The 24,257-nt window shown below is 39.1% G+C and overlaps 1 protein-coding gene across 1 annotated transcript in view; it reads right to left on the bottom strand.

Annotated features, from left to right (window-relative positions):
* ELAPOR2 (endosome-lysosome associated apoptosis and autophagy regulator family member 2) overlaps positions 1-24,257 on the bottom strand; it is a 286,012-nt gene that overhangs the window by 189,722 nt on the left and 72,033 nt on the right. The gene's annotated exons all lie outside the window — the stretch shown is intronic.

Genomic DNA, 24,257 nt, shown 5'->3' with positions numbered 1-24,257 from the left:
GAAAGTAGTAGTAACTGTAATTATTGCTACTGTTGGTGTTACTTCATGGGGATAACATGTAAACTTGGGCAAGTTAAGTCCTTGTATTTCCGCAGGAAGCAGGTTCTCCATTTGTACAATGACTGGGGTGGTCTTCATTTTTTCTTTCATTCAAAAATATACTGATCCGGGTGGTCGGCACCAAGTGGTAAGCAAGATGAACATTAAGCCTTCGTTACTGTCAGGGATCTCAAGGGTCCCTTCGTCTAGAATTCTGTGAATGGGTGAGTTATCCTGTTGTTCAAAAGGAGCACCCGAATTTCTGATAATTATGCACCTGGAGAAATTGACCTAGCGGATCCAGTATAAGTTGACTTGAATTTGTCCGTGGCACGGTCTCTAACGTCCTTTTATTTCTTTTAATTAATTTATTTATTTATTTTTGGCTGCATTGGGTCTTCGTTGCTGTGAGCAGGCTTTCTCTAGTTGCGGCGAGCAGGGGCTACTCTTCCTTGCAGTGCGGGGACTTCTCACTGCCGTGGCTTCTCTTTGTTGCAGAGCGCGAGCTCTAGGCGCGCAGGCTTCAGTAGTTGTGGCGCACAGACTTCGTTGCTCCGCGCCAAGTGGGATCTTCCCGGACCAAGGCTCGAACCTGTGTCCCCTGCATTGGCAGGCGGATTCTTAACCACTGCAACACCAGGGAAGTCTCTGTAATGTCCTTTTAATAAACATTTACACGTGAAATGTGAAAGTTCTTTTCTCTCTCTTCTTCTCTCTCAATCTCTCTCCCCTGTCTTGTGTGTTCTGATTATAACAGTAATGCATGTTTACTGTAAACATTTTGGAAAATATTGAAGACTATCGTGAAGAATATAAAAATCACTTGGGATCCCACCACCCAAATATGACACTATTAGCGGTATTAGCATGTTGAGGAATTTCCTTCCTGGTGTTTGTGTGTGTACTGCAAAACGGGAATTATCGTTTGTAACCTGCTTTTATTTTTTCCTTAACATTAATATTTTCTCAAGTCATTAAAGTCTCTGACAGCACAACTTAAGTAACCATATAATATATTCTACTGTTTGGATTATTTGTAATTTACTTTTGGATATTAGGCACTGTTTCTCAAGTATTTGATGTTATTAATAATTCTAGAATGAATGCCCTAGTACATAATCTGCGCATACATCTTTTAATTTTCTATCATGCCTTTCAGAATTGAAATCATTGGATTACATAGCATGTGCATTTTTTAAGTTTTTGATGAATAGTGCAAAAATCCCTTAAAAAATTTTTATGTCAGTTGTTACCAGCAGTTTATGAGTACTTATTTCACAGCATTCTAGATTATAATACTTCAGATATTTGCCATTTTGGAAGAAGAGAAAAATGCTAGTGTATTAATATTTTTTAAATGTATAGTCATTTTTATAATTAGTAATGTTACTGAACTCAGGTTCAGCTGTTCGCTGCTCAAAATCCAGTACTGGAGAGGCAAGTGTTGGTAGAAAGGAAAGGATGCTTTAATCAGAAGGCCAGGAATCTGGAGAGAAGGTGGACTCGTTTCCCAGAACCAACTCCCCAGGTTCTGCTCAGCCATGAGAGTTTTTAAAGGGAAAAGAGGGAAAGAATCTCAGTGAATCACCGAGGCACGAGGTTAGATTCTTCATCATTCTCCACTGTGTGCAGACTGGCTGACTCCTCAGTATCTTTCTTCAGAAATTATCTTGCCCATGTGATCTGCCTACAGGATTGCAAAGGGGGCTGCTGTGGGTAGAGAGCTGGTCATTCTTTAACTACTTAATTCTTCATTCTTACTACTTTTAACCTAGGAAAAGAATCAGCAGGTTAGCCAAGGCGTGGTGTGCATTCAGTAGAACATAAGTCAGGAGTAAAGTTAAATTGCCTAGTGATGTCATTTCTCTAATTATGTTCTTTTAGGGTTAGAGAGGAACAGGAATGGACAAACAGGAAAGGGGCAAAAGAGCTGCTTTCCGTAATACTGAATAATTTTTCATATATATTTACTGGCTATATATTTCCTTCTCTTGTCAGTGTGTGTGAATTTCTCACTGGCACTCTATGACCATTTTTCTATTGAATTTCAATCTTTTTTTTATTGATTTGTAAGCAATCTTTGTAAGTTTTATATATTACACCTTTGCTTACCATATATGTCACAAATACTCTTCTCAGTTTGTAGTCTTCCTTTTAATTTTGTTTCTGGTGACCTTTTCTGCAGAAGATTGTCATTTTTATGTACTCAACTATTTCCTTTTGTGATTTCTTCATTTTATGCTTAGACGTACAGTACTTCTGCAAGATCAAATAGATGCCTATATTTTCTTATTACTTTATATGTTATTATTTAATCCATCCAGAATTTGAATCAAATTACATTATTATTTTTGTCATCTAAGTGAGACCTAACAACATGGCTAATGGATTAAAAACAATTTCTTTGCTCGTAAAAACAAAGGTCATTCCAGTCAACCTAGGTCAAATGACAATTACAGATTTTCCTAAATGGGACAACTTGCCACTGTCAATAAATGATTTTCTCATAGGATTCTCACCTAGAGAAAACATGTTGACCTTAAGTAATTAAAACCAGCATACAGACTGATAGAGAAAGGAAAATTCCAAGAAAATTTTGTGGTTCCTTTGTAGCTGTTTATTTTAGAATTTAACAGCAGATTATTCAAATGGTTTCTGATTATCTGACCAATAGCTTTATTCTTAAAAGTCTAATTTTATTAAGTACTTTAATAGAAAATTCCCAATGGAATATTTTGGGGAGAGATTCAACTATGAAGGTTTAAAAAGTTAAAAGTCACTAGATGTTCATCAATTTTCCACTTTATTTTGTGCCATGTGTACCTGAAAATTGAACCAAACTTTGTTAACAATCGACAAAAGCCATAGCTATAGCCCAGTGATGCTAAACACAGATTTATTTTCTTTTTTTAACTTTAAGCAGATTTTGGTCAAAATAACCCCAACTTTTTTTTTTTTTAAGAAACTGCTTTTTTAAAATTTATTTATTTTTGTTGTGTTGGGTCTTCGTTTCTGTGCGAGGGCTTTCTCTAGTTGCGGCGAGCGGGGGCCACTCTTCATCTCGGTGCGCGAGCCTTTCACTGTCGCGACCTCTCCCGTTGCGGAGCACATGCTCCAGACGCACAAGCTCAGTAGTTGTGGCTCACGGGCCTAGTTGCTCCGCAGCATGTGGGATCTTCCCAGACCAGGGCTCGAACCCGTGTCCCCTAGCATTGGCAGGCATATTCTCAACCACTGCGCCACCAGGGAAGCCCCAACCCCAACTTTTTAAAGATTGCCTAAGCACACAAAAGTTATAAAAAATAAAATCTGAATGAATCTAAGTAGCAATTTTTTAAAAGTCAATTTTAATCAGCCAAAATGAAAAAAAAATAATGGAAAGTGTTTTCTGTATCTAATTAGCAGAAGATAATTTCAGCAAATGTATTTTGTGGGTTATACACTCAAGAGAACAGGTATTTATGGAGAGCAATGACAATATGTATTAAGTGTCTTTAATATAGTTATTCTTAATTTAGTAATTTTTATTTCCAGGACTCTCATTTAAGAAACCGATTAAGTAAGGAGCACAAAGTTTCTCTATAAGAATACTCACTGCTGTCTAATACAGTTCAAAATGAAGTAATTTAAGTGCCCCAAAATAGGAGAATGGCTAAATGAATTATGCTACTTCACATGGTAGGATTATACAGACATTGAAAATCATGTTTCCCAGAGAATATGAAATGAATTGAGGAAATGGGATCATTTAATGTTAATGTAAATCTTAATAAACAGTATATTGCCAAGTACAGTGTGTGTCAGGGGAAAAGAGGGGATTGAAGTATGCTTTATGGAAGGAATATGTCTAGAAGAAGATAAACCCGTTAGCAGTGATAATCTTTTAATGGTGGCATACAGACATTTTTTTCTTTCATTTTTACAGATGTCTTCAATTATTATTTTTATAATAATTATGAATTACTTTAAAAGTTTCTATCCTTTAATGCCAATCAATCCTGCCTGAAAAAAATCATCAAAGATGTATACCAGAATGTAAGAACAAAAAGTTTCACCAGTGTTATTGGTAAAAGAAAATAAATGAAACCTAAATATCTAATACTAGGGAAATTTTAAGTAAATACTGATATTTAATGGTATATTATCGCAACACAAAGAATTTTTAAGCAAAGTGTCTGACAGAGGGATAAGCTTTTATGAAAATGCTTTCAATTAAATGGGAAAAATCATGACATAAAATTTATATAGATACATTCAATATAGTAAAGGTATAAGACATGGACAGAAGAAAATGAACCAATTTCAGGACAGTGATTGCCTAGTGGAAAAGACAGGAAAGTGGGATTGGGGAGGAGTATAAAAGGGACTTCACTTTCACCTCTAATATTTATTTCTGAAAAGAAAGAAGGGTGAAACGGAGGTACTCTTATTATCCCCATTTTACAGATGAGAAAATAAAGGCACAAGTTGCTCAGCAAGGTACTGTGTGAGGTTTCAGACACAGGCAGTCTGATTCTAGGACTCACCCATTTAGGAGGTTGTTTTTTCACGCTCTGTATTTTTCTATATTTTTGAAATATTTAAAAATTTAAATTATTATATAGAATAGGAGCTTAACTAGGTTTTAAAATCCATATTAAAAAGAAAAAAAACAAACCAACTGAGGGACTTCCCTGGTGACACAGTGGTTAAGAATCCGCCTGCCAACGCAGGGGACACGGGTTTGATCCCTGGTCCAGGAAGATCCCACGTGCCGCGGAGCAACTAAGCCTGTGGGCCAGTGCTCCTCAACAAGAGAAGAAGCCACTGCAATGAGAAGCCTGCGCACCGCAACGAAGAGTAACCCCCGCTCTCCACACCTAGAGAAAGCCCCCGTGCAGCACCGAAGACCCAACACAGCCAAAAATTAATTAATTAATTTAGAAAAAATAAACCAAATGATTAATAATGGGTGTTTTCTGGGTAAGATGAATATGGGTGGTTTTTTTCTATTTATTTTTACTTTTCCATATTTCCAAATGTTTTACAGAAAATACATATTAGTTCAAGTTTTTAAACAAGAAAGCTGGGTATATTAAAAAAGTATGATACTTAAGCTATTCTATCATATACTGTATATTACACATCAATTTTTTCATATTTTAAATAACTGTGGGAGAAGAAGAATGCAGAATTAGTGAGGATAAATGGAGAGGATTCTAAAAGCAACAAAAAAGATGATTCAAAAAATGGAAAATAGGTCATATGTGGAAAGGTTAGGGTAACTTGATTTACTGTCTCTAAGTCCATGAGAGCCCTTCACCAGTGAGAAATCTCCTTTGCTCTTCTTGTCCTTCAGGGATCAAGTAATAGTGTAGAGTCAGACAAACTTGCTTTTGAAATTGAAACTCCACTACTTACTGGCTGTATGATTTGGGGAACAATGCCTAATCTTCCTTGGCTTCAGTTTCCTCATCTGTAAATTAGAGCTAAAAATACCTGACACTGTAGGCTTGGCGTGTAATGAGTTAATGTACCCAAAGCATCACCATGCTTATTGGTATATTTGTAGCTCTTTATAAATGTTCCTTTCTTAAACTATTTACACAGCATTTCTCCACTGGAGTCCAAAATCCACCAGGAAGAGGTGAGAGAGGGGTGCCTCCAATGTCTTCTCAGGAGATTAGAAGTTTTCTCTGAAAGTTTTTGTATTTGCACTTTGTTGATAATAAGGAAAAAAATTATATATATATATATATTCACATATACAGTTTGATTACTTGTATGTAATCTTCAGCATGAAATATTAGTACCTTTGTTTGCAATTGACTTTATGATCCTAAAGGCACCTGACTCCCTGCGGGCCAGCCACACTGGCCTCCTTGCTGTTCCTTCAACCTACCAGACATGCTTCTACCTCAAAACCTTTATGTTTGTTTGTTCCCTCTGCCCAGAATGCTCCTCCTTCTTTGGGTCTTTACTCAAATGTCATTTTACCAGTAAGCACTAGCCACCTTTTCTAAAATCCCTGTCATTCCCTATCTCCCTTCCTTGCATCACTTTTCTCCCTAGCGCTATCATCATGCTGCCCATTTTACTTGTCTGTCTCTCCTTACTAAAATGGAAACTCCATGAAAACAGAATTTGTGTTTGCTTTTAATGGCTATATTTTCAGATCTAGTACATAGACACTCACTAAATATGTGTTGCGTGCACTGATGTGTTATGCAATCACCATAAGTGAGAGCAATTAATTTTTTATCATTAATATGAAATATTTCAGACACACAGCAATTAATTTAATAGGTTCTAAAAATTATCCAAAGATCAATTTGGGGGGAATCCCCAAATTCTCAATTTCAGAAACAAAGGATCAGCTGCAGATAACAGAATCCAGTTTATTCAGTATAAGGAGAAAGGAATTTATTACGCAGTATTGGGTACCTTGCAGATCTTCTTGGAGGGCCAGTAAACAAAGCTTGGATCTATGCAGCCAGGTAAAACACAGCTTGGAGTGATATACCCTACCACTCACAAAACTACTGTAGTGGAAATTCCACGGCAGCCTTCACATACCCCTCAGTGCCTGTGACGCCAAGGACTAAACATACAAACCTCTATGCCTACTAGAGCAGAAGAGCCAAATACTCCTGATGCTGTGTCAGCCAGAAAAATAAATCTTCGCTCAGGCAGCTGCCGTCTCATGTTTCTCAATTACTCCTTCTGAGTCTTGTGTGGGTACATTTCCTCGGCAAATCTAGTTTTAATGTAAAATCTAGCTATAAGGAAATCTTGAAAATGTTTTAGCTGTCTCACCTCTTTGGTTCAGAAAGGCACACTAAAAGTGGGACAGTTTGCAGAGAAGTGAGTCAAACTACAATTCTGCAGCTGTCCACCCTCTTGCTACTCAACATGCATGAACACTCTTATTCCTGCATTGAAGCATCCATCTCTGGGTGATATTCATTTCTCTTCTATCTCAAAGACAAGCCCATTGTGATATCCCAAAATCTATCAGATAAATTATAAAATTATCACCAATCTACCATATATTAAAAACTAGGGGATTACTCTTCAGCAATAAAAAGGAATGAACTATTGACACACCTTATAACTTGGATGAATATCATAGGCATTAGGCTAAGGGAAAGAAACCAATCCCAAAAGCATACATACTGTATGATTCCACTTATATGACATTGTCAAAAAGACTAAACTATCATGATAGAAATCAAATCAGTGTTTGTTGGGAGTTAGCGGTGGTGGTAGGGAAGTGTGACTATGAAAGGATAACACAAGGGAAATTTTGGCAGGGGTGATGAAATTGTTTTGTATCTTGATTGTGACGGTGGTCACACAAACCAACATACGTATTAAAAGTCATAGAACTGTGCACCAAAAAAGTCAATTTTCCTGTATGCTAATTTAAAAATTAATTATTTTTAAAACAATTCAGAGAATACTAAAGTTATCAGCCACTAAAGCTGACATTAAGTTTTATAGACATTAAATATTTATTAATTTTGAAAAAATAGGGAAACAAAAGAGGAAAAGATTAATATGTTAGAACAAGGAAGAAAATATGAGGAGGGACAATCACTTTCATTTCTGCAAATGCTTCTGAGATTATCTTTGGTTATTGACAACTTTCTTCCTCCAAGTTCCTTTTGTGCTCAGACAGCACCTCAGCTGGTCATGGTTCTTTGGCTGGTGAGCTAATCCGAAGCTTAATTCCTGAGTGGTCTGAACCTTGGTGATACCAGCTGTATGGGGTTGCTGTGGTCTGCAATTAACTTTTGGCACTGGATATTACAATACTAGGAGGCACTCCAGAGGAATCCCTGAGCTCCATCTTAGAAAATTACAGTAACCCACTACAGTAAACTTTTTTTCCTTCCTGGTCCTTTGGCAAGAGGAGCCCAAAAAAGCCAAATGGCAGTCTCAAATCCCAACTTTCAGTTCAATTTTCTCCCCTGGTGGAATATTTATCCACTGAATACTAAGACCTTCAAACTAGCAGGACTTGAACTTGAGAAGGAAAATTCTGTGCTTTGGTCATTCAGTGTAATCATGAGATACCACCCACACTTCACTCCTCAATTTCTGGACCAATGTGTCCCGCTTTGGGGAGAAACAGCATCATACGTTAGTCACTAGTTCAGAGAATGTATTTTATCCTGAAGGATACCACCCTAATGTCAAAAGGTGTTATTTCCCAGCTGACACAATAAATCAGTTCCTTGGACCATTCTGCTATGCCGTAAGTCAGGTGTTTTGGGGTGAAGGTTTTATGGAAATACCAGTGAACCCCAAGAGCAGCGACCTTAATTATTTTGCTGTGAAATGAGTCTCTTGATTAAAAACAATATTCTGTGAGAAAACATGATGTAATAAGGCATGATGTAAGTAAGGCAGTAAGTCAACAGAATCAGCATAACGGCCCAGGAAAACAAACCATAACCAGATTGTGTTTATTCCAGTGAGGACAAAGCACCGTTCACTCCATAATGGAGGGGACCCAGTATAATGAACCAGCAGGTAGGCTGGCCCCCTCATTATGTTATGCAATATCAAGAGCTCCCTATTGGTCTCCAAGGCTGGCTGATTGGCATTTAGCCATAGTGGGAGAGCCAGGTCAGCCTCAGAGAGAGGCAATCGGGTTTTTTATTGATGCATATGCAGTCAACATCACTGCTATGATGGACCATTGTTCATGGGCTCACTGACACAGTAAAGTCACTAGGGAAAGAAGGTGACTGACATCAACAGTGAATCATCTAGTTTACCTGGTTATTGAACACGTGGTGAAAATTCACATGGGACATTAATATTCCCTCATGTTAGGCCCATTTCAAGAGACTCATTCCCATACTTCTTCCCCAATCTTCCTCATCAGCGAGCCTCAAATCCTGTTCTTTCCAGCTCCTTCACCATATGGCCAAACCTTTAGCTATCACCCGTGAGTTGGTGTAGAACTGACATCATGTCATCTCCCTGGTTAAGTTCACCATAAGGTTTTGGAGGTAAAGGAAGAGGAGTTCCCTTTATTGTCCTTCAGAGCCACTCATGAGTGATTTGTTAATCAATATAAAAGCAGAGGACCAATCCTTGAGTTTTTCAACACATAATTCTAAGGCCAGGAAGCATAAACTAAAAATCAAAGAAAAGCTAGGGCTTCCCTGGTGGCACAGTGGTTGAGAGTCTGCCTGCCGATGCAGGGGACACGGGTTCATGCCCTGGTCCGGGAAGATCCCACATGCCGAGGAGCGGCTAGGCCCGTGAGCCATGGCCACTGAGCCTGCGCGTCCGGAGCCTGTGCTCCACAACGGGAGAGGCCACAACAGTGAGAGGCCCGCGTACCGCAAAAAAAAAAAAAAAAAAATCAAAGAAAAATTAAACCACTTGGAAGCAGACTATTACGCTGAGTGAGATACTAAATGTCGATACAATTTTTTCCTATGACATACATTGCTCCAAGAATCCTCTGCAATAACAAGCTTGCCTGTGAACCATATACTGAATATTTGCATGCCTATTAGCTAATATTGATATTAGTTGGGACAGGAGCATTGCTAGCAACTAACTAAAGCTGAGCCATCAGAAATCCTGTGACCTGACAGTTCTTTAATCATTTTATCCACTTCCCTACTTTAAAAGAAATGCAAGTATGATTGGCATGCACAGATTCTGCAAATCCATTTACCCGGATACCTCAGATAAGAGCAGGGAAGGAAATACATTTTAGCTCTTAAAGGTCAGGGATATGCAATTCTTATTTCATGTGAGAGGCTTCAGTCAAATAATTTGGGAGAAAAGACTAGGTGACTGGATGCAGATTTTTTCTTTTAAGGTTTTAAATGTTAAGCACTGTAAAGAAGTCCACAGCTGAACCTCAGGAAAGGACTGGCCTTTAAAGATCACTGAGCCAAATCCCATCTCAAATCCCTGAATCCTCTCGGCAATTCTCCCTCAAATGACTTTTCAGACTTAAAAAAAAACTTCAGTAACTGTGAAATCACTACCTTCGCAGGCAGCCATGTAAGGAAGTCCTTCTTCAGGGGAACAAAATATCTGTCTCATTGTCACAGTTCTAACTCTGGGGCCCAAACAGAGCCAGCCCCATTCCTCTTTCAATGACAACCCTTCCGATAGCTTCTTCTATCATAATCTTCTCCTCTCCAGAATAAATGTCACCAGGTTCTTCCATCATTTTTCACATGATTTGACTTTACGTTCACCTTAATTTTCCAATATTCCTCTTGAAAGTATACATTTAAACTGAAGTAGTAGCATAGATTTAGTCTATAAGAGAGAAGTATAATTTACCATATTCTAGAGAGGCTTTAGTTGGGTTTTTTTTTTCAGTTTCATGTCCAGGGGGATTTTCTGAAAGTTGCACTAATGTTCACTGTAATTGCTAACATTCATTAGGAGCTCAGCATATGCCAAGCACCTTGCAGAGGGCCTCACATGCATCATCTTGTTTAATTCTCCTGACGTCCACCTGTGAGGTAGATACTATTTTATCCCTATTTTCAAATAAGGAAAATGAGGCTTAGAAAGAATAAGTACCCTACCCAGGGTCAAATACCCCGTAAGTGGAAGAATTTGGATTCTATCCCAGGATTTCTGGAAAAGTAGTAGCACCTATTGAACACTTAGTATGTGCCAGCACTGTGCTGAGCTCTCACCTCAAACTAAGTAGCTAGTATTATTATTCCCATTTTACACACAGGGAAACTGAGGCTTAGAGGGGTATAACAAAATGGTTAGAAATGATGAAATACGTTATCTGAACAAGTTCACTTTATATAACCAGATTCAGGATTTTTATTTACCCCTTATAACATTAATCTTACTAGATTCAGTCTATTACTCTGTCAAAATTTTTTAGAGATACTGACTTGATCCAAAGTATTTTTATCCCTGCTCCATTTTTACAACTGCAAGTCTTATAGGAAAGTTTTCCATGTGTTCAGATTACCAACAAATTACACTGCATGGAAAGAGAACTAGGAAAGAGCCATGCACAAGCCACTGGAAACCTCTCTCCAGATGCCATCAACACACTCACCAGACCGTATCAGCCAGTCATTCAACCTTTAATACACTATTTATTTATTTATTTTAAAATTTTAATTTTCTTTATTTTTGGCTGCATTGGGTCTTCGTTGCTACGCGCGGGCTTTCTCTCGTTGTGGCGAGCGGGGGCTACTCTTCGTTGTGGTGCGCATGCTTCTCACTGCGGTGGTTTGTTGCAGAGCATGGGCTCTAGGCACATGGGCTTCAGTAGTTAGCATGCGGGCTCAGTAGTTGTGGTGCATGGTCTTAGTTGCTCCGTGGCATGTGGGATCTTCCCGGACCAGGAATCAAAGCCGTGTCCCCTGCATTGGCAGGCGGATTCTTAACCACTGCGCCACCAGGGAAGTCCCTAATACACTATTTAATCTAGGCCATATTTCTCCATTTTGTCCACAAGAACACAATTTGTTAAGTGTCCTACTGAGATACAGATTTGTCATCCCAGCTCAAACTTAACAACACTACCAAGAGAATATCATATTAGTGTGAAGTAATTTAGAGATAGTAAATCTATCTTGGATCTTAGTGATCACCATTTGTTTCTAAGTATTTGTTATGTTTTCAGAAATGAAACACTAAATTAAATATATTTGAAGTTGCTTTCATGCTCATGATACTATATTTTTATTCGTGTAATTAGAGATAGCATTTTCTCCATGATCAAAATGATGTGTGACTTCCAGTGTCTCCCCACTCAGTCTTCTGAGTTGATTTTTGACTTGAGTTGATTTTTATAATCCATGCTTGTGATCTTGACCCCTTGGGCATCTTTAAGATTGGCAGTATAATTTTAGGGTTTTGTTTGCATTTTGGATTTCGTTAAGCTGACAGTTCTACTTTTTCCTTAATTGAATTACCCATTAACTGTAAGTAAATTACCTTGTCCTGCAAGTCATCCAGAAGTTTTTCATAAATAGATGCTTGGCACCTGAGTAATAATCCTTTAAGACTATGAATCTGTCATACTATCTTTCCGGGCTTTGAAATGCCATAATATATTCAGTAGATATGGCAGTTTTCTGCTACCTCTGATTTCATTGCTTGGCATTTAATAGTCCTTCTTTGTATAAAATCATGTTTCCTTTCAGTTCTGTACTACAATGTTACCTCTTTTTAAAACACTTAAAGCAACATTACAGATTCAAACTTAAGTTAATTTAGGCATCCGAATGCTACCACATATGACTGTAATGTTATTCACAAAGATAATGACCACTAAGAAGCATAGGAATTGGGGCATATTGCTTTTGACACTGTTTTTAGGAAACACCCAGATTCCAAGTATGTCAAAATGTGAAAAATATGTAACTCTGATAATTGAAGAAAAACAATAGTTATGCTGATTATTGAGTTTATGTGACAAATTGTGCCCATATTTCAAAGTAGTACAAAACTGAGAATTTTCAACAGTATTTTCCTGCCCTCCAGTCCCCATCTACAACCTATAACAGAAGATAAAGACGTTTGATTAGGAAATAATAAAGGTCAGACATCTAACATTATAAAATGCTTTGTTCAAGATACTTCGTATTTTTCAACTGATTACCAAATTTCCTCACATGCTTTTGTAAATCTGGTGTCCTGTCCCAATTAGTTTTATTTTAAATGTATCTGTAGAGCTATTACCCCTTTGAGAGATACAAAAGGTCACTTTCCTTTTCTAAAACACAGAATTATTCAACAGAGCTTAATAACTGCAAGCTAATGAAATTCTTACTATACCTCTGAGAGAAAATGCTCCTTCAGATAGATTCGGACCAAGTTTCATTTGTAATGTTAATGTATTTTGCCTGAGAAAGCCTCAGCTGTGTCACTTCCCCACATGCTGGCCAGACTCTAACGAGGTTTTGGTACTACACTGAAGAAAGACACACATTCTCATTTTTCATCTCAATTCAGAAATAAAAAGTACATTAGCCATTTGTAGTATGCCTATTAGTGTTCCTTCGATAATTTTCTGACCCTTAGCATTTATAAAGTAGACCTTGAGTTTCGATACTACAAATCCTGATGGACATTTAATGATTCTTTTTCTTATTAATAAAATGGGGTGGCCTAAGAAATTTATGGAGATGCTCTGTTAAACTAATATCATAACCTAAAAAATAAGATAAAGTAACCAAAACTATCTGAGCAGGAACCAGCCCAGTTCTTCCTCTTTAAAATGAGGGGGGAAATTTGTTTCTAAATATTGTGTCCTCAGGGTTAGGACTCAGGCTTGAATCTTACTCATGGAAGGAAAAACCAAGATGTGGTTTCAAACCTATTCAGAACATAAAATTTTTTATAAGCAATGGAAGAAAGTAATTATGTAAACCACATCAAGCCATCGTCAGAAATGGAGATTATTCATATCAGACCCTGAATGAAACACCAACAAGTTTTCACACTCCCATACTTCATCCCATTCTCATTTACCCCTGTTTATATAATTGCTAGAGTTTAGCTAGGTCTTGATTCTACTATTAGCCTCCCATAAAGGACACATTTTAAACTGCATAAAATTGAGAGGTTTATGCATCTATTAATAACTCTCAATCCCGCTACTAATTTAAGCTCAAATTACATGGCTTAGAATTCACAGCCCTTCTTGCTCTGCCCTCAGCCTAACTTTCCATTCTTGTCATTAACCATTTCCTTAAAACTGCTTATGATCCAGTCAAACATAGTTATCTTGAGCCATTCCATGATTTTTTATCTCTACACCTTTGTCCATGCTCTTTGGTCATTTACCGGAATGAACTTCCACGCATCTCCCTCTGTCTATTCTATAAATTAAGCTAAAATAACACTTTTTAAATAATTATTTGTTTTAGTTCCCCATTGGGTATGAGCATTTAGTTTATACTATCTTTATTGAATTTATTATTCATACCTATAAATGATATAAATGATCTTTGATATCCAGGGACCTTTCAATATACTTACTGGCATCTTCTGCAGTGTAACAGCACCTCATATTACACAGTGCCAGTAAACATGTATAAGAGAGTGAATAAATGAATAAATGTCTAGTCTATGATCTTACCTTTATGTTATCTGTTATTCAGAGAATCCCCTGCATTCTTTTCATGCCAATCTAAATTTATTTTAGGAACATATTATTTTCAAAGGCTAAAAAATCCATTTTCAGTAATATGACACACAACACCATGACCAACCCTTCCACTGAAAATAATTAAAATAATATAAAAATATTTTTAAATACACCTTGTATTAGCAACAAAGTAAGGACCCTCAGAAACCAAAAACTAAGTAAATGTAGGAATCGAGAGAGGTAAGCTGAGCTCTGAGTCTGGCTTTCACTTTGAGGACATTTGCCCATGAAGGTGAACTTCAGTTTCTGTATTCACAGGTAACAATTCTGGGAGCTACCTGACCAAGATGAGGAGTCTGATAGGCGATGCCTTCATAAATCAGATACCCCAGAGGCCTAAACCCTCAAGGTATATGTGAACTAGAAATAAATCTAGAAGACAACAAGGAAAATGGCCTATTATAAAATGTGTCAGGGCTTCCCTGGTGGCCCAGTGGTTGACAGTCCGCCTGCCGATGCAGGGGACACGGGTTCGTGCCCCGGTCCGGGAAGATCCCACATGCCACGGAGCGGCTGGGCCCGTGAGCCACGGCCGCTGAGCCTGCGCGTCCGGAGCCTGTGCTCCACAACGGGAGAGGCCGCAGCAGTGAGAGGCCCGCGTACCGCAAAACAAAACAAAACAAAACAGGGGTAATCATGCCTGCCTCAGAGCATCCTCGTGAGAATTAAAACAGTAAACTTATCTAAAAAAAAAAAAAGCACCTTATGGTTTTCAACATATAATAGGCATTCAAGAAATATCAGCTCCCTGCTACCATCACTGTGGTATCTAAACATCTGAATCATTTATAAATACAAATGGGGGCGGTGAGGGGTGAGCAACATTGGACCTCAGAAGGCACACAGGTGCTTAATTTGCTTTCATTCCATAATTACAAGGTCACCAGGTCTTTTGAAAATATATTTGTCTGTTGCCACAAAATGGAGGTCACAGTAATTCTAACTTATGTTTTCTTTGTCTATTAACGTCACTACATAATAATTATGCTAGTTCCTTTCCCCTCTTATTTTATATAGCAGCCCTTGCCAATTGGATGATAATCACCGTGTCCTGTCATTTGTTTCCTGTTCTTTTATATAGTTTTCTCAGGACCCAAATCCCAAGTTCCAACTCCATCCTCCTCTGAGATGTCACTGACTGCTTCACATGCAGTATCATTTTTATGCTTATGAAAAAAAATCAACCTGTTATACACAAGTTCTTATGACTGGTTAGCTTTGCCCTCTTCAGCCATTGAACATGGAAGGCAGTCTGCAATCCCTACCAGTGATCTGAGCATCTGAAATTTGAACCTGGATTACATGTTATCTAATACATACACCATAATTTATACACTATTTCTGGGAGTTAAATGTGCCCCTATTTCTAAACAACTAACTCATAATGGAGCTTTGGATTCACCCTATTACTAAATCATTTATTTAACAGAATGAGTCAAAAAAACTTCTTGCCTTAATGCATTTTTTATATCCATGCATAGCAAATTTTGACTCTCTTTTTACTTTCATTAGTACCTAATACAGTGATATGCACCAAGCTGATCATCAATAAATAATGTTGACTGATAGATTCTTATTAAAGGACATGACAGAGACAATACGAAGGTCACATTTCCCTACTCTCTGCATCTAGGTCAGGCCATGTAACTACTTTTGGCCAGTGAAATGTGGGTGGCCATATACCTCACTTTCTGGCCTGACCCCTATAATATCCCACCTGGTCCTCAACCCTCTTTGCTAGTTAGCTGGCCAAATGGAGGGCACTGAAGGACTCTGGAGGCCCTACTGGAAAGTAGAACCACCAGATGAAACAGGCCTGGATCCCTGACTCAACACTGTAGGAGAGAACCCCTGGGAGAGCCATCTGACCTGCTTTGGTCTGTGACATGAGTAAGAAACAAAACTTTTTGTATTATGTCACTGAAACTTGGGAGTTGTTTGTTAGCAACTAATGTTAATTACCCTAATAGCATGAACCACCTTACTCCCTGACAGTGTACATGTCAAAATAAAACACCAAACAGAGCTGTAAAATATTCCTAAAAGAAATTCTGAGAATTCAGGTAAATACAGTCTTTAGATTGTGATTGTCCTAGTCAAGACCGTATCTGTGTGCTACAAGCACCATGTAGTTGCGGTCTTCCTAAATTTTAAATAGGAAAGATATACAAATGTAAAGTCAATAGATAATTTGGGAAATATTTGGCAGATATCAAACCAAACTATTTTATTCATAATAATCCCTAGTTTCTGGTAGTGCCAAAGCTCTTATAACTTTAGTCAAGCCTTTAAGACTCTGAGCATAGTTTCTTCCATAATGTAGAACGAATACCCCTTCTACCTTTAAGGCTGAGCTGGGAAATTTAATTGTTATGGTTAAGGATGCATGCATTGGGAGACAATTCCCCGTTTATTTTTGTGTTTCTTCATATTATGTAAGCAGAGGCTATCTTTTCTGGGATGCTTGTGTAGAGAGCAGTCTTGAAAGATAGAGATAGTATGTCCTTCTGGAGCCCAAGGTAGGTTTGTTTGGTGTCCAGATACCATTTTGGAAAGGTATAGAAGGAGGGGAAATAAGTTTTAAATCTAAGAATCTGAGTCAATCAGAAGAAAATATTTAAACCAGAAGATATTGTAAACTGGCAAATTTAAGGTTTATATCTCACCCCGTTCTCCCCTACTTCTTCTATCAGAAGACATAGGAAACTTTAAGCCTGCGTTTTATTGCCACACTGTACAGCTGGCCCTTGAACACACAGGTCTGAGAGGCACAGGTCCACTTATACGTGGATTTTTTTCAACAGTGAATACTACAGTACTACACGATCCAAGGTTGGTTGAGTCTGCAGATGCAGAACTCGTGGATATGGAGGGCAGACTGTAAGCAGATTTTTGAGCAGGTGAAGGGTCAGTGTCCCAACCCCGGTGTTGTTCAAGGGTCAATTGTATTAGTAAATTTGCAACCATTGGTAAAAATAGGTCTATAGCAATTCCATTTTTAAAAAATCCTAGTTTTCAAATACTAACGTTTGTCAAGGATAACATAGCTACAAAGGACTAGAACCTACATGGGTGGTTTGAAAGTCCTCTGATGCAAGAATATGAATTTTAAATTGACCAGACTACCAACTCCTTGAGAATGGCAACTGAGCTTTACTTATCTCTGAACCCTCGCAGTGACAGGCAAAGCACATAATGAACAAACATTTGAATATAATTTACTATCAGCCTATTACGGATCATTTTGGAACCTATAGCTCCACTCTGTGTCTTTAAGTCTTTGGATTTTCAAAACCTTTTTATAATGTGAAAATATCCTCAGGAGGGTCATTTCTTTAGCTCCTATTACAAAATATTTTATCAGGATTAACCTAAGATTGAGAGTAAGAGAAGAGAGCAGAGTTCTGGGAAAGGATAAATAAAACTGGAAGGAAAAAATTTGACAGGTCAGACAAATTACATCACCATTTTGCCTTGGGCCAGCCCTGAAAAAGGGCTTGCAAGAATAATAATTTGGGCTTCCCTGGTGGCGCAGTGGTTGAGAGACCGCCTGCCGATGCAGGGGACACGGGTTTGTGCCCCAGTCCGCGAAGATCCCACATGCCGCGGAGCGGCTGGGCCCGTGAGCCGTGGCCACTGAGCCTGCGCGTCCAGAGCCTGTGCTCCGCAACAGGAGAGGCCACAACAGTGAGAGGCCCACGTACCGCAAAAAATAATAATAATAATAATTTTACTCCTGAAAGGTATTTTACACTACAACAGCGGAAGTAGTAGTAAACTAGTATGACTGAGAAATAGCAAAAGGAAAACAGTATCTCCCCAATGATTCTGTCCCATTTCAGACATTATCCACTCTTTTGAGTTAAAGTATTTGTGGTTGGTAGAATGAGGTACCCACTGGAAAGATGTCCATGTCCTTATCCCTAGAACCTGTGAACATGTTGCCTTAGATGCCAAAAAAGACTTTGTGGCTGTGATTAGGTTAAGGATCTTGACCTGGGAGATTATCCTGGATTATCCAGGGTGGGTCCAATGTAATCATGAGGGACCTTAAATGTGGGAGACACAGAAGTGTCAGCATCAGAGTGATGCACTATGAGAAAGACCGGACAGGCCATTGCTGGCTTTGAAGATGGAAGGGGATGTAGGAGATGCCTAGACATTAGAAAATGCAAGACATCAGATGCTCCCCTAGGGCCTCTGGAAAAGAACACAGTCCTGTCAACACCTGGATTTTAGTCTAGTGAGAACTATTTCAGACTCCTGACCTCCAGAACTGTAAGATAATAGATTTGTGTCATTTTAAGCCACTAAATTTGAGGTAATTTGTTTCAGCAGCTATACTAGGAGACCAATCTAGTGTTCACTGAAGATTTTTTTCTTTTTTAATAAACTTATGTATTTATTTATTTATTTATGGCTGTGTTGGGTCTTTGTTACTGTGCGTGGGCTTTCTCTAGTTGCGGCGAGCAGGGGCTACTCTTGGTTGCAGTGCACGGTCTTCTTATTGCGGTAGCTTCTCTTGTTGTGGAGCACAGGCTCTAGGCGTGCGGGCTTCAGTAGTTGTGGCACACAGGCTTCAGTAGTTGTAGCACGCAGGCTCAGTAGCTGTGGCTCACGGGCTCTAGAGCGCAGTCTCAGTAGTTGTGGCACATGGGCTTAGTTGCTCCACGGTATCTTCCTGGGCCAGGGATCGAACCGGTGTCCCCTGCACTGGCAGGCGGATTCTTAACCACTGTGCCACCAGGGAAGCCCCTGAAGATTTCTTGTAAAATGTTAAGGTAGGGGCTTCCCTGGTGGTGCAGTGGTTGAGAGTCCGCCTGCCGATGCAGGGCACGCGGGCTCGTGCCCCGGTCCGGGAGCATCCCGCATGCCGTGGAGCGGCTGGGCCCGTGAGCCATGGCCGCTAAGCCTGCGCGTCCGGAGCCTGTGCTCTGCAGCGGGAGAGGCCACAACAGAGGCCCGCGTACTGCAAAAAAAAAAAAAAAAAAAAAAAAAAAATGTTAAGGTAATCCTGGGGAAGAAAAGCAAGGCTGACATAAGAATCAAAGTATGATTCAGCCAGTATATCCGTTTAATCCCTTGAGAAGAGGTGTGTGAAACAGGTCTTCAGACAGGCATTATCAGGAAGCACTCCATCATGGCATCTCTCCAGAAGACACATCTGACTAAGCAGCCACAGTGCATTTTACCACGGGAGACAAGAGGCTAGACAAGGGCACCTCGTGACAGAGGCACTGAAATGGAGAAGGATCCTAGGGGCTTTTTATGTTCCCCGTTTCCTGAGGTTTTTTAAGTGTGAATGGTGAAAAAGGATCATAGCAGTAAATATTCAGGCTGGTGCGATAATGAAAAAAATCAGTCATCTCAAAACAACTTTACCTCCAGGGTGACTTCAGTAATTTAGGAAATAATGGCCTGTCTAGATATGAATATGTTTTTCTTGACTTTTGGAAAATACATGCAAACTTACATTTCACAAGGTAAAAAGAGGCAGGTGACAGCTAATTATTTATTGACTAAATATTCTATAAATATTACATTTGAAGCTAAGCTACAAACAGCCAGAAAATAATGATGCATCAATTTTTTCTTTCTATTCATTGAGCATTTTTCAATTAAAATTAATGCTAAGAAAGAAACCAAATTAACAATGGTCGTCTTTAGGTGGTTGATCTAGAGAGTTATATGTTTTTTCTTTCTACTTTTTTATATTTTTCCAATTTTACATAATGAATATGTATTAAATCTGACAAATTATCAGGCCTTAAAAAATTAGTGAGGAAAGGTTTGTTTTTTTTTAATGTAGTGAATGTCAGTAGTTGAAAAAATAAAGTCACCTCTTAATCATCAGGAGGCAACTTTGCATCAGTGAACTGTAAAAGTTCCCTGTAGTAATTATAATCCTTAAAATATGCTGTGAAAAGGGAGACCAAGTAGCCTACCTTTCTTTAGGAGACAGTCATTCTGCTCTGTCTTCTGAGAACTTTGCCCCATCTTTCCTAATGACGGAGAAATCACAGATTATTTAAATCTACAAGTAATCTACCAACATGAAAACATAGTATTATTGAATTTAGATTGACAAAAAGAAGGGTGATCATGAAGAACTTAAGCTTTATCTGCAATGTTTTCATTTTTGGAGCAGGGGTGGGCAAACTTTTTCCATAAAGGGCCAGAGAGTAAACATTTTAGGCTTTGCAGGTCATAAGGTTTCTGTGACAACTGCTCAACTCTGCCTTTGGAGTTTGAAAGCAGCATAAACGTGCATGCAGCAGAGTTACTGTAATGGACTGCAATTTTTGTGTTTGCATGTTATGGGATTGTCTCTTGATTTTCTACCCATGGGTCAAATGTGAGAGAGAAAACAAGTATGCATGGAAATAAATGTGTAAAATCAAAGTGGTCTTGTGTCTTGAAGTACACACCAAAACCATGTGATGAATTTTGGCCTAAATGAAGTTTAATAAAGAAGTCTCAGACCGGAAATCAATATACACGGGCTCTTGTTCTACATCTACTCCCAACAAACTTAAATTTGGGGGGGCCCTCAGTGTTTTCCTGTGTAAAGTGTGTCAAAGCATTCTGAATCCCTCATCCCTAGCCTCCAGAGAACAGCCATCACAGTCACACAGCTCTTTTTATAGATGTTGGAGCTTCTCTCACTAATATATTTCTTAATGCCTTAGTGAAGGGAGTAATCGCTGGGCTTTCTCTAACATTACAGTGGAGGAAGCAGGGCAGTATAAGACTGCATATGATTAATCCACTCCAAAGTTCCCACCTCCCTAAAACTTTGAATTTCTTCCTTAACATTAGGCCTGGAAATTCTGGCATCTCAACCTCAACAAATGTAGACAACCACTGAGTCCAAGTTTCATTCAATCAACCAAGCAAACTGTTACAGCCACTTCTGGTTGCTTGAACCAATGCATTAAATCCAGACTCCCTGTGAATTCATATCAATAAACTTAGCCTATCCCTGACTTCAGACTATACTACAAAGCTACAGTAATCAAGACACTATGGTAGTGGCACAAAAACAGAAAGATAGATCAATGGAACAGGATAGAAAGCCCAGAGATAAACCCACGCACATATGGTCAACTTATCTTTGATAAAGGAGGCAGGAATGTACAGTGGAGAAAGAACAGCCTCTTCAATAAGTGGTGCTGGGAACTCTGGACAGGTACATGTAAAAGTATGAAATTAGAACACTCCCTAGCACCATACACAAAAAAAAACTCAAAATGGATTAGAGACCTAAATGTAAGGCCAGAAACTATCAAACTCTTAGAGGAAAACATAGGCAGAACACTCTATGACATAAATCACAGCAAGATCCTTTTTCACCCACCTCCTAGAGAAATGGAAATAAAAACAAAAATAAACCAGTGGGACCTAATGAAACTTCAAAGCTTTTGCACAGCAAAGGAAACCATAAACAAGACCAAAAAACAACCCTCAGAATGGGAGAAAATATTTGCAAATGAAGCAACTGACAAAGGATTAATCTCCAAAATTTATAAGCAGCTCATGCAGCTCAATAACAAAAAAACAAACAACCCAATCAAAAAATGGGCAGAAGACCTAAATAGACATTTCTTCACAGAAGATATACAGAGTGCCAACAAACACATGAAAGAATGCTCAACATCACTAATCATTAGAGAAATGCAAATCAAAACTACAATGAGATATCATCTCACACCAGTCAGAATGGCCATCATCAAAAAATCTAGAAACAATAAATGCTGGAGAGGGTGGGGAGAAAAGGGAACTCTCTTGCACTGTTGGTGGGAATATAAATTGATACAGCCACTATGGAGAACACTATGGAGGTTCCTTAAAAAACTACAAATAGAACTACCATACGACCCAGTAATCCCACTACTGGGCATATACCCTGAGAAAACCATAATTCAAAAAGAGTCATGTACCAAAATGTTCATTGCAGCTCTATTTACAATAGCCCGGAGATGGAAACAACCTAAGCGTCCATCATCGGATGAATGGATAAAGAAGATGTGGCACATATATACAATGGAATATTACTCAGCCATAAAAGAAAACGAAATTGAGCTATTTGTAATGAGGTGGATAGACCCAGAGTTTGTCATACAGAGTGCAGTAAGTCAGAAAGAGAAAGACAAATACCGTATGCTAACACATATATATGGAATTTAAGAAAAAAAAATGTCATGAAGAACCTAGGGGTGAGACAGGAATAAAGACACAGACCTACTAGAGAATGGACGTGAGGATATGGGGAGCAGGAAGGGTAAGCTGTGACAAAGCGAGAGAGAGGCATGGACATATATACACTACCAAACGTAAGGTAGATAGCTAGTGGGAAGCAGCCGCATAGCACAGGGAGATCAGCTCGGTGCTTTGTGACCGCCTGGAGGGGTGGGATAGGGAGGGTGGGAGGGAGGGAGACACAAGAGGGAAGAGATATGGGAACATATGTATATGTATAACTGATTCACTTTGTTACAAAGCAGAAACTAGCACACCATTGTAAAGCAATTATACTCCAATAAAGATGTAAAAAAAAAAACCTACTTAAAGATAAAAAATAAAATAAGATAAAAAATAAAATAAAAAATAAATATACTTAGCCTAATCCAATGTTATAGTCCATCTATCTCATTCTAACAACCAGAAAATCCATTCCCACATAAATTCACCAAGTTTCTGCCAGTATATAATAGCACATTTTGCAATTATTTTGAGCATAGCTATGTAAGCAGCTTTTGGCAGGAAAGCGCCCTTTACAGGAAAGAGCTCTCTGCAGGAGGCCCCTTGGTCTTGTCACTAACCTTAAACCAGGCGCCCCCATGCTCTACTCACCTCGGGCCCTAGCACATCTTTCAAATCTTTTTTTTTTTTTTTTTTTTTTTGCGGTACGCGGGCCTCTCACTGTTGTGGCCTCTCCCGTTGCGGAGCACAGGCTCCGGACACGCAGGCTCAGCGGCCATGGCTTACGGGCCCAGCCGCTCCGCGGCACGTGGGATCTTCCCGGACCCGGGCACGAACCCGCGTCCCCTGCATCGGCAGGCGGACTCTCAACCGCTGCGCCACCAGGGAAGCCCCCTTTCAAGCCTTTTGATCACACAATACTTTGCCTAACTTGTTGGTCTTTCCATAGATCAAAGAAGTAGAAATGAAGAATAAGTAATTAACAGATGACCAGGTCTCTTCCCTAGCTTCCCCTTCGGTAATCTCCTGAATAAACTGTGTGAACAAGATAGCATCTAAAGATCACAAGAAGTCGACAAGCCTGCACGCAAGCCTGCACGCGGTGGGAGATGGCGATGACTCTGACCCACTACCTCAATGATTAACTGAGGTTACTTCCCTTTTTCTCTTTAATAGCTTTCATGGCTGAACAGAATCTTCGGAGATGGCTTTTGGGGGACACTGAGTCCACCATCTCCTCGGATTGTCAGCATTCTGATTAAAAGCAACTTTCCTTTCTACCAACATTTGCCTCTCTCTTGGGTATTGATTTTCAAGCAGCAAGCAGCCAGACCTGAGTTCAGTAACAGCTACACTCTCCTTGTACTCATACCCTGTACTTGTTCTGACTTGAGGTCATCAGAGATGGTGCTGGTGGGTCTTGACAAGGCTAGGCCTCCTTTGTTACTGCAACCAACTTAGGTGAGGTTATTACAGGACCTTGGAATAAGGGAAAGCCAGTTTCCTCAGTTACAGCAGGAGGCAAGGGAGGCTCAGAAAAACTCAGGGGTTCCAGACTCTCTGCTCCATCTGAATTCATACAGGTACCCCACTCCAGGTCCCACTCCTTCCCAATCAATGTCTTAACTTTCAAGTAACAGATGGGCACTTTCTAAATCCAGCTTTTATTGTAATTCTGCAACCAATTAAATTATGGCCTGATCGTCAGCAAAGTCAGCTTAGTGGCTACAGAAAGTAAAAGACTCTTCTAGGGTGGCTATAGAAACTCTCTGAATCTCCAACAGTGTCTACTTGAGAGTTAAAAGGTCTGAATTTATCATTTTCTCTCAGTAAGCTCATCAGTTCAATCAAGGAGTTA

Source organism: Globicephala melas, chromosome 9, assembly GCF_963455315.2.
Source record: "Globicephala melas chromosome 9, mGloMel1.2, whole genome shotgun sequence".
Lineage (NCBI taxonomy): Eukaryota > Metazoa > Chordata > Mammalia > Artiodactyla > Delphinidae > Globicephala > Globicephala melas.
Note: the sequence above shows the minus strand (reverse complement) of the source record. Positions and strands in the feature narration are given on the sequence as shown.